This window comes from Schistocerca nitens, chromosome 9, assembly GCF_023898315.1.
Source record: "Schistocerca nitens isolate TAMUIC-IGC-003100 chromosome 9, iqSchNite1.1, whole genome shotgun sequence".
Taxonomy (NCBI): domain Eukaryota; kingdom Metazoa; phylum Arthropoda; class Insecta; order Orthoptera; family Acrididae; genus Schistocerca; species Schistocerca nitens.
The window spans coordinates 489,929,352-489,941,635 of record NC_064622.1 but is presented as its reverse complement, the minus strand read 5'-3'; positions in this window follow the sequence as shown (position 1 = coordinate 489,941,635).

The following is a 12,284-nucleotide window of genomic DNA, read 5'->3' as shown; positions in this document are numbered from 1 at the left end:
AGTACCTACTGCAACCTACATCCTTCTGAATCTGCTTAGTGTATTGATCTCTTGGTCTCCCTCTACGATTTTTACCCTCCACGCTGCCCTCCAATGCTAAATTTGTGATCCCTTGATGCCTCAAAACATGTCCTACCAACCGATCCCTTCTTCTAGTCAAGTTGTGCCACAAACTTCTCTTCTCCCCAATCCTATTCAATACCTCCTCGTTAGTTACGTGATCTACCCACCTTATCTTCAGGATTCTTCTGTAGCACCACATTTCGAAAGCTTCTATTCTCTTCTTGTCCAAACTGGTTATCGTCCATGTTTCACTTCCATACATGGCTACACTCCATACAAATACTTTCAGAAACGACTTCCTGACACTTAAATCTATACTCGATGTTAACAAATTTCTCTTCTTCAGAAACGATTTCCTTGCCATTGCCAGTCTACATTTTATATCCTCTCTACTTCGACCATCATCAGTTATTTTACTCCCCAAATAGCAAAACTCCTTTACTACTTTAAGTGTCTCATTTCCTAATCTAATCCCCTCAGCATCACCCGATTTAATTTGACTGCATTCCATTATCCTCGTTTTGCTTTTGTTGATGTTCATCTTATATCCTCCTTTCAAGACACTGTCCATTCCGTTCAACTGCTCTTCCAAGTCCTTTGCTGTCTCTGACAGAATTACAATGTCATCGGCGAACCTCAAAGTTTTTACTTCTTCTCCATGAATTTTAATACCTACTCCGAATTTTTCTTTTATTTCCTTTACTGCTTGCTCAATATACAGATTGAATAACATCGGGGAGAGACTACAACCCTGTCTCAATCCTTTCCCAACCACTGCTTCCCTTTCATGCCCTTCGACTCTTATAACTGCCATCTGGTTTCTGTACAAATTGTAAATAGCCTTTCGCTCCCTGTATTTTACCCCTGCCACCTTCAGAATTTGAAAGAGAGTATTCCAGTTAACGTTGTCAAAAGCTTTCTCTAAGTCTACAAATGCTAGAAACGTAGGTTTGCCTTTTCTTAATCTTTCTTCTAAGATAAGTCGTAAGGTTAGTATTGCCTCACGTGTTCCATCATTTCTACGGAATCCAAACTGATCTTCCCCGAGTACCGCTTCTACCAGTTTTTCCATTCGTCTGTAAAGAATTCGCGTTAGTATTTTGCAGCTGTGACTTATTAAACTGATAGTTCGGTAATTTTCACATCTGTCAACACCTGCTTTCTTTGGGATTGGAATTATTATATTCTTCTTGAAGTCTGTGGGTATTTCGCCTGTCTCATACATCTTGCTCACCAGATGGTAGAGTTTTGTCATGACTGGCTCTCCCAAGGCCATCAGTAGTTCTAATGGAATGTTGTCTACTCCCGGGGCCTTGTTTCGACTCAGGTCTTTCAGTGCTCTGTCAAACTCTTCACGCAGTATCTTATCTCCCATTTCATCTTCATCTAAATCCTCTTCCATTTCCATAATATTGTCCTCAAGTACATCGCCCTTGTATAAACCCTCTATATACTCCTTCCACCTTTCTGCCTTCCCTTCTTTGCTTAGAACTGGGTTGCCATCTGAGCTCTTGATATTCATACAAGTGGTTTTCTTCTCTCCAAAGGTCTCTTTAATTTTCCTTTAGGCAGTATCTATCTTACCCCTAGTGAGACAAGCCTCTACATCCTTACATTTGTCCTCTAGCCATCCCTGCTTAGCCATTTTGCACTTTCTGTCGATCTCATTTTTGAGACGTTTGTATTCCCTTTTGCCTGCTTCATTTACTGCATTTTTATATTTTCTCCTTTCATGAATTAAATTCAATATTTCTTCTGTTACCCAAGGATTTCTATTAGCCCTCTTCTTTTTACCTACTTGATCCTCTGCTGCCTTCACTACTTCATCCCTCAGAGCTACCCATTCTTCTTCTACTGTATTTCTTTCCCCCATTCCTGTCAATTGTTTCATTATGCTCTCCCTGAAACTCTCTACAACCTCTGGTTCTTTCAGTTTATCCAGGTCCCATCTCCTTAAATTCCCACCTTTTTGCAGTTTCTTCAGTTTCAATCTGCAGTTCATAACCAATAGATTGTGGTCAGAATCCACATCTGCCCCTGGAAATGTCTTACAATTTAAAACCTGGTTCCTAAATCTCTGTCTTACCATTATATAATCTATCTGATACCTATTAGTATCTCCAGGATTCTTCCAGGTATACAACCTTCTTTTATGATTCTTGAACCAAGTGTTAGCTATGATTAAGTTATGCTCTGTGCAAAATTCTACAAGGCGGCTTCCTCTTTCATTTCTTCCCCCCAATCCATATTCACCTGCTATGTTTCCTTCTCTCCCTTTTCCTACTGACGAATTCCAATCACCCATGACTATTAAATTTTCGTCTCCCTTCACTACCTGAATAATTTCTTTTATCTCGTCATACATTTCATCAGTTTCTTCATCATCTGCAGAGCTAGTTGGCATATAAACTTGTACTACTGTAGTAGGCATGGGCTTTGTGTCTATCTTGGCCACAATAATGCGTTCACTATGCTGTTTGTAGTAGCTAACCCGCACTCCAATTTTTTTATTCATTATTAAACCTACTCCTGCGTTACCCCTATTTGATTTTGTATTTATAACCCTGTAATCACCTGACCAAAAGTCTTGTTCCTCCTGCCACCGAACTTCACTAATTCCCACTATATCTAACTTTAACCTATCCATTTCCCTTTTTAAATTTTCTAACCTACCTGCCCGATTAAGGGATCTGACATTCCACGCTCCGATCCGTAGAATGCCAGTTTTCTTTCTCCTGATATACGTTGTTAAAAACAGAAGTGCTTCTCTTTTCACTTGTGGGTCATGAGATGGTGGCTTCTGGGCCTTATGCCGTATGAGATCGTATATGTGTTGCCTGCTGTGCATCTGGCACTGATGATTGGTACACATAAAGGGAGTCCAGTGGACTGCATGGCTTTGACCTGTGCCTCTCCCAGCGCATCCTTCTGACAACTTCTCTGAGGGTGCCTACTAACTTTGCTGCTCGCCATTGTCACCTCATCCCAATATCCTTTATTTCCGAGTGTCAGTTTATTATAACAATCTAACGGGTCTTTAGGTTCTGATCTTACATGTGTTTGAGGACGGAAAAAACGGTCATACAACAACGGGCGTCTCCAGACACGCCTTCGGCCTGGACTCGCTCACTGGAGTAAAATAGTCCCACTACGAATGGAGCCCTATACCAGCGAAGATGCGTCTGGAGACGTCCTTGACAGCACTGGGATATCAATATGACTGTCGATAGCTATACAGCCCGACAAATAGGAGGGACGGACGGTCTATGGTGGCATTTCTTTTCACATTTGTACCCAGCGGTGTGTCGCAGATGTTATACGCTCCGTTTTTTTGCTCTAAATGTCGAGCCATCCTGGACTTACATTTCAGAAAGGTAAAGCCTGCCTGCACAAGGTGAGCGTTTCTGCTGCTGCTTTTCATGCTTGCCAAACCCTACCCTGGCCAGCAGGGTCACTGGACCTCTTCTTAATTGAGAGCGTTTGAAGCATTATGGGCATGTCCCTCGAACCAGCCCAGAATTTTGAAGGTCCGGTGCGCCAATTGGACAGAACTGGGCACGATACCCCTCAGGGGGGCATCCAACCACTCTGCCAATCAGTGCCAAGCGGAGTAACTGCTTGCATGAGGGGCAGAGGTGGACCAACGTGTTGTTGACTTGCTCAGTTTGCGAAGCTCCGTATCTGGAATAAATCATACAATTTTTCTTAAATTGTAATCATTTGTTTCTGTGTACATTTAAATCAAATCTATTAGTTTCCGTCCCGTTCGGATAATGCCTTCGTGTTACGTAGTTTTCTATTTTCTTTTCTTTTTTTGTCTTAGAGTGTACTTCTTGGCCGCATACAGTCGTCATTATCTGAACTGAAAGAACGATCATCAAATCTAAAAAAAACTATTGTGTGCACCCCACGCGTGATAAGGCAGCTGAATAACTCTTTCTGATGTGTAGTCCACTTCTGAGCTACTAAGGGAGACCCTGCAGTTCTTATCCATACGTCATAAGTGTAGGAAGTCGTAGCCTTATGTGTGACAGTAACTTCGATTTATCTCCTCAGTTTTCCACTTGAATTTGAACCAGAGGAAACAATCAGTTCTGCAGCCAACACGTAGCTTTTCAGCTTTTCTGCCAGTCGCTGGAGATATCTAAGTGTGGCTTCGGAGCCCACATGAGAACATCTAAATGATACCATTACCGCAGTTTATTGTGTATTCTATAGCACTGCCCCGCTTGTTCTGCCGTCGGTTGTCAACCGATGTCGAGCACACAAAAAATATAGCATGAAGTTCCGAAAGTGAAAATTGGCTGTGTACCTCCAAAAGACATATCGCTTCAACTAACATCGCACAGCCCCTTTCACTGTCTCCGTAATCTACCAAAATCCAGTTCTTCTAAATGATACCATATCAGTAACCTAGTGTGTGTTACACAATCATATCCGAATCTGCTAGAAACCAGTTCTTGGTCGGGAGCCGGCCGCGGTGGCCGAGCGGTTCAAGGCGCTTCAGTCCGGAACCGCGCGACAGCTATCGTCGGACGAGGATGATGACCCGGTTTCGCCGTGCACGACCGAGGCGTTGGATACGCCGACGGAATATTCTGACTAGGCCGTATTTCGGTCGAATGTGTAAATGGCGTACCGAATATACGCAATCAGGTGGAGTACGCTTCGAATATGGAAAAATGGGCACAACCGAAAAATATGACGAAAATGCGCACAACTTCACAACACTTAGACATTATGATATTACAGATGAGTTTAAGTTCTTTGCAAATAAATATGACTCTGTTATTATTAACAAGATTGTAACATATGTTTATAGAATTAACGTAAGAGTTGAACGACTAACACTTGATGACAGAGCTAATAAAAAAATATTTGAAGATCAAGGTGCATTGGAAAAAGTACGCCTAGCGTGTAGTAATAAGTTAGGTCCATTCAGTTTGAGACCGGAACGTTCATCAGGCGTTCCATGGCGGAAGTATAGTAGAAAGAATCGTTTTAAATTTGTAACATATTGTAAACCAGAGACTAGTGCGGATATAAGTAAAGTAAAGTCATGGCCTGATTTAGAGAATTTGTGTAAATCTAAGAACAAACTGTTTCAAGGTGTCAATCCGTTTTATATTGGGTTGGAAATAGCTGGCAATGAACCAGCCAAAAACGTTGTTGTACAAAGTGAAGTTAAATATGTAACATTTGTTGTTAGGAACAGAGTATATATGACCTTTTGTAAACGTAAAGGTACGGTTACTTTCTAAATAAAGATTGTTGTTTACAGCTAAAGTCTGCGTTGGAATTTTTTTATGGAAACTGGGACCATATCAGGAATTATCCAGACGACCTGCGCCTCGCCTTCCTTGTTCCTACTACACAGCAACGCATCGACGATTTAGCTTTAACGTTTTATGGAAATAAGATAAACTACGCAGCTGCTGTAATTGTACTAGAGGAACTGTGGTTTTACAAACCAAATCTTCAGATATTAATTAATCAGTTTCGAGATGCATACAGAGAGTTTGTATTTATGCCAAATGGTGTGAGATGCGCTCATAGGTATTACGATTTTAGACACGGTAGATACAGACCATTGTGGTATAATTATTAGAACCTCAGGATGGCCTACGGCTGTGTGTCTGAGAAGGACTCTGAGGTTTTTATTCACACATCCATGTGTACCGCAAATAACAGAGGGAAGAGCTAGGGCAAGATGTTATCGACTCAGCCATCCCTGGAGTGTACGACGCGAGCCCATCCACCGTCCCCTGCACACTGCACCCCAGTTCACCGGCACAAAGGTCTAATGAATTATAGCACAGCCTGTTATTCAAGTATGAAGATATTCCGGTGCTAGCAATGCCTGGAATCGTTCAACCTCTGTGAGTTGTTCATATCGAAATTATTCGTCAGTCTCGAGCCTTCCATTGCGTGAAGTTCAATTCACAGCGTGTTTTCAGTTCAATGGTCGCCTTAATTAAGCAGTACCAAATCAATTTCTACAGTAAAAATAATGCCTTCCGCATCTCTTGAGTGCCTTGAAGTTATCAGCGCTGTAGATATCAAAATTAAGTATGTAATCTCTCTCGGTACTATTTAAAACGACTCTTGCAGCTTTCTGTAACACATTATTATGGCAAGCCAAGAAACTTTTACTGAATTCTGCACTGGAGCTGAAAGTGACTCATATTCGTGACACTATTTTCCAACGTAGCCACCAAGTCTATGTAAGCAGCGGTCGGAACTTTCCACCAAATGTTCAGTTCCTCTCCTTGCTGACGGAGGCATTTGAGAACAGCTATGTGAACACTTCCACCCTTGGAAAATCTCCTTCCCCCAGACGTTCTTTTAGCTTTCCAAAAAGATGGAAATAACATGGTGTAAGATCTGGACTATAAGGCGGATCAGCATCACACACGGCTGGACACGACATAGAATTTGGTCCATATAGTGCCGGAATTTCGCGGTCAATGTGTTTGCAACGTATACTTTTAATGCAGAAGAATTGTACTGCTTTGCGTACTTCAACTTTGTAGTACGTTACGAGTTCTCGCCCATTTCAGTCCCACACCGTGATGCACTTCTTAGCCGTACCCCAGTAGAATAACCCGCGATATGTGCTGTCTTCTGACAATGCGCCACTTTCGTTGCAGAATGGCCTTTTCATTGGACGACATGCATAATTTGCTTTTTGAAGTCCCTACGTATTTACTTCCATCCAGACGCTCTCGGAGAAACTACTATACTTGATACCATTACCGATCGCATTAGTAACAATTTCACATTCCAACAGTTCAAATGTAATACTGCTGTGTCGAGCTTACGCCTCAAACATCCACAACACACAGGCGCTATCGACAGCAGTACATCGAGCGAGGTGGCGCAGTGAGGAGCACACTAGACACGCGTGCGGGAGGACAAAGGTTCAAATCCGTGTCCGACCATTAAGATTCACGTTTCCTGTGATTTCCACAAATCGCTCAAAGCAAATTCCGGGATGTTTCGATTCAAAGGCCACGCTCGATTTCCTTCGCCATACTTGAAACAGAGTTTGTGGTCCGTCTCTAATGACCTCGATTTCGACGGGACGTTAAACTCTAATTTTCTTCCCTTTCTTTGACAGCAACGCGACGCTGTCCCGTATGAAAAAGGTGCGAAAAGGGAAATAAATATCTGGAGAGCCGAAAATGATGTATGCGTATGATTCAAGACCACTGTCGACATCAGAACCTTTGAAAGAAGTCTATTTTACCTCCTGTCGTTCTATTATCTCTCCAGCATTTCATCAGGCACATTAATTATAATAAATTTCAGCTTGATATCGTTTCCCCTCTGAGCTAGTGACAAATACTCTGCCAGCAGTGAAAACGGCAACGCCATGAAGACCGGTGCCTGCGTGCTATATTCGAGGTTTCCGCCACCTTATCTTTGATAGAGGTAATCCAAGACCGTTTGTTGTCGGTGCTGACCTAACTTACCTCGATACAAATAACCACGATGTTCTCTAAATCTTTAGCACTGTCAGCACCAAAACAACACCAACGGAGTTCCATATATTGGGAATTTCATGACAAGCTGAAATTCCAAAACCATACGTCATTGATGCAAATGCCCGTAGTGTCGAAGCCATAAAACCTGGACTACGAAGTAATAAAAGAAAGTAGTTTGGTCTCACGCGACTTGTTTCACACTGCTTCCAACTTCTGGCCTAGTTTATATCAAAAGTGTGTAAGATGGCAGGAGTTCAGTAATGACTTGGGTCGTCACACTGTGATATCCTATGGGTCGTACGGGTACCCTGCGAGGTCGCATTACTGCCAGTGATTGTATACCCATAGGTCCATTACACAGTACAGTGTTTGTTCCCAAATGATGATTCTGCGTTCCAAGGCAGCAGCGCCCCTGTTGACATAGCTACCAACGTCTCGGACTGTTTTTGTGAGCACGATGATCAACTGTCGGATCTTTCCTGGCCGCAGAGTCACAGTGTCTCAGATGTCACTGAGCCTCTGTAGTCTGCTTTGGAGAGAAGGATGCGTGATCACCTCCAACATATTTACTTGGGCTTGCCGTGGTATAAATGTCTCTTGAAAACTGCACAGGAACAGTATTTGTCCTTATCGTGGCTACTGTAAGGCGTTTTGAATGCCAACGGTTCTCCACACTGTATTAGGTATGGTATTATGTTGTATTTTTGGTATTTTCATATTTCTGTCTGCCCCGTGTATATAGTTTAAGCCAGTGTGGCACAAAGAGATCTACCAGTAACACCTGAAAAGCCCACCTGAATGAACGCTTAAGTATTTCCCAATTACTTGCCGATATCAGTCTTTTGATTGAAAACGTCGTTCCAAGACACCACCGAATTAGTCCCGTCTCAGCTTTCATCTCACCAGGCCATCTACCACTCTGTTCACGGGAGGCAGCTTGATGACGTGGTACTTCACCGTACGTGGTGACGTCTTTCTGATGCTAGGAGCAGAATACGTGAATAATAAGTCGCCTGGAATATCCAGGGAAAGCTACAAACACAACTAAGGCAAGTACTGAGGGAAGGCAGTACTGTAAAGTGCAGGAGCATCCCACGCCTCCACCTTACCCCTCCCCCGTCGATCTGCGGATAGACACACTGGATAGCTACTCAAATGTAATAAATGAGAAAGGCAACTTCAGCCGACGCAGCGGCATGTTCGGAGACGTGTTTGGTGAGAAGTGGAGTGTTTGCGTGGAAGAGCAAGTACACACAACAAAATTGTTTTGCATCGCCTAGGTTCCGAGGGTTCCGGAACCTGTACAGAAAATTGGAATAGTGATCAACATAAACACCATTTCCGTCCTTTTTATTGCTCATGAAAACCACACATTGCATGTTGTACCACCACACAGCGAGGTAGTCGTCCAGATTGCTGTACACACCGGTACCTCTAATGCCCAGTTGCACGTCCTCTTGCATTGATGCATGCCTATATTCGTCGTGGCATACTATCCATAAGTTCATCAAGGCACTGTGGGCCAGATTGTCCCACTCCTCAACGACGATTCGGCGTAGATCCCTCAGGGTGGTTGGTGGGTCACGTCCATAAACAGCCCTTTTCATTCTATTCCAGACACGTTCGATAGGGTTCATGTATGGAGAACATTCTAGCCACTCTAGTCGAACGATATCGTTATCCTGAAGGAAGTCATTCACATTATGTGCACGATGGGGGAGCGAATTGTCCATGAAGACGAATGCCTCGCCAGTATGCTGTTGATATGGTTGTACTATCGATCGGAGGACAGCACTCACGTATCTTACAGCCGTTACGGCGCCTTCCATGACCACCAACGGCGTACGTCGGCCCCACATAATGCCACCCCAAAACAGCCGGGAACCTCCACCTTGGTGCACTCGCTGGACAGTGTGTCTAAGGCGTTGAGCCAGACCGGGTTGCCTTCAGAAACGTCTCCGATGATTGGTTGAAGGCATATGCGAAATCGGTGAAAACGTGATGCGAATCCTGAGCGGTCCATTCGGTATGTGGTTGGGCCCATCTGTACCGGGCTGCATGGTGTCGTGTTTGCAAAGATCGATCTCGCCATGGTTGTCGTGAGTGAAATTATGCATCATGCAGCCTATTGCGCACAGTTTGAGTCGTAACACGACGTCCTGTGGCTGCACGAAAAGCATTATTCAACATGGTAGCATTGCTGTCAGGGTTCCTCCGAGCCATAATCCGTAGGTAGCGGTCATCCACTGCAGTAGTAGCCCTTTAGCGGCCAGAAATAGGCATGTCATCGACAGTTCGTGTCTCTCCGTCTCCTCCATGTCCTAAGAACATCGCTTTCGCTCACTCCGAGACGCCTGTGACACTTCCCTTGCTGAGAGCCCTTCCTGGCACGAACAATGCAGACGCGATCGAACCGCGGTATTGACCGTCTAGGCATGGTTAACTACAGACAACACGAGCCGTTTACCTCCTTCCTGGTGGACTGACTGGAACTGATCGGGCTTCGTACCCCCTGGCCCTGGTCATGCATGGTTGTTTACATCTTTGGCGGGTTTAGTGATATCTCTGAACAGTCAAAGCGACTGTGTCTCTGATACAATATCCACTGTCAACGTGGAGTTCTAGAAACCGGGGTGACGCAATACTTCTTTTGATGTGTGTAGAACATCATTATGTTCGTTGACAATAAGCCAAATTCATCTTAGGAAACCATTAACTTCCTCTTTCAACTGGTGTGAAACACAAAAAGTCGAAGAAATGGTTTCGTACGAGAATGTGGGAAAAAATTCCGTGATCGATATCCACTCGGACGCAAAAAAAATCTCTTCTAAAACACAATTTTCCTGTCTCCACCACAAATACTTTTTATTGAATCACTCATCCTCTCGAGTTTCAGTGACTGGCAACTGGCTGCTGCGCAGGTAAACCATATTAACATCCACACCTACAAACATACCATGAACTCGAATCAATACAGACTACCTCGACACATTTACCGGTATTGAACGCAAAGGTAATCGCTATTTAAGAATAGAGCAGGCAGTGTCCAACAACGCAATAAGATTGCCAGTAGAATGTGATTTACGAGGTGCATTCAAGTTCCAAGGCCTCCGATTTTTTTTCTCCGGACTGGAAAGAGATAGAAACATGCGCATTGTTTTAAAATGAGGCCGCGTTCATTGTCAATACGTTCCAGAGATGGCAGCACCGTACGGCAGATGGAATTTTACCGCCAGCGGCGAGAATGAGAACTGTTTTAAATACTTAAAATGGCGACGTTTTCCTTACTTGAGCAGCGTGCAATCATTCGTTTTCTGAATTTGCGTTGTGTGAAACCAATTGAAATTCATCGACAGTCGAAGGAGACATGTGGTGACGGAGTTATGGATGTGTCGAAAGCGCGTTCGTGGGTGCGACAGTTTAATGAAGGCAGAACATCGTGTGACAACAAACCGAAACAAGCTCGGGCTCACACAAGCCGGTCTGACGACACGATCGAGAAAGTGGAGAGAATTGTTTTGGGGGATCGCCGAATGACTGTTGAACAGATCGCCTCCAGAGTTGGCATTTCTGTGGGTTCTGTGCACACAATCCTGCAAGACGACCAGAAAATGCGAAAAGTGTCATCCAGGTGGGTGCCACGAATGCTGACGGACGACCACACGGCTGTCCGTGTGGCATGTTGCCGAGCAATGTTGACGCGCAACGACAGCACGAATGGGACTTTCTTTTCGTCGGTTGTGACAATGGATGAGACGTGGATGCCATTTTTCAATCCAGAAACAGAGCGCCAGTCAGCTCAATGGAAGCACATAGATTCACCGCCAGCAAAAAAATTTCGGGTAACCGCCAGTGCTGAAAAAATGATGGTGTCCATGTTCTGGGACAGCGAGGGCGTAATCCTTACCCATTGCGTTCCAAAGGGCACTACGGTAACAGGTGCATCCTACGAAAATGTTTTGAAGAACAAATTCCTTCCTGCACTGCAACAAAAACGTCCGGGAAGGGCTGCGCGTGTGCTGTTTCACCGAGACAATGCACCCGCACATCGAGCTAAAGTTACGCAACAGTTTCTTCGTGATAACAACTTTGAAGTGATTCCTCGTGCTCCCTGCTCACCTGACCTGGCTCCTAGTGACTTTCGGGTTTTTCTATTGCCTCAGCGATTTTCCAGTGGTCAAAACAGACTCCTAAAGAAGCCTTCGCCGCTGCCATGGAATCATGGCGTCAGCATTGTGAAAAATGTGTACGTCTGCAGGGCGATTACGTCGAGAAGTAACGCCAGTTTCATCGATTTCGGGTGAGTAGTTAATTAGAAAAAAAAATCGGAGGCCTTAGAACTTGAATGCACCTCGTATCTTGGTCTCTCATGCGTATCTACATCTACATCTGCATACACATACCCCGTAAGCGATCGTACGGTACGTGGCGAAAGGTACGTTCTACAATTATTAGTCATTTCCCTTGGTGTTCCACGTGCAAATAGAGCGAGGACAAAGTGACTGTCTATATGCCTTCATACGAGTCGTAACTTCTCTTATGTTCGTGATCTTTATGCGAAATATGTGTTGCGTCAATAGACTCGTTCTCCACTCACCTTCAAATGCCTGTTAGAAAATTTTCTCAACAGCGTTTCTCGGCAAGTCTGTCGCCTTACCACCAGGGACCCCGAAGGGACCCCCATTTGTATTCGCGAAGCGTCTTCGTAACGCGTGCAAGTTGATCGAACGTAAC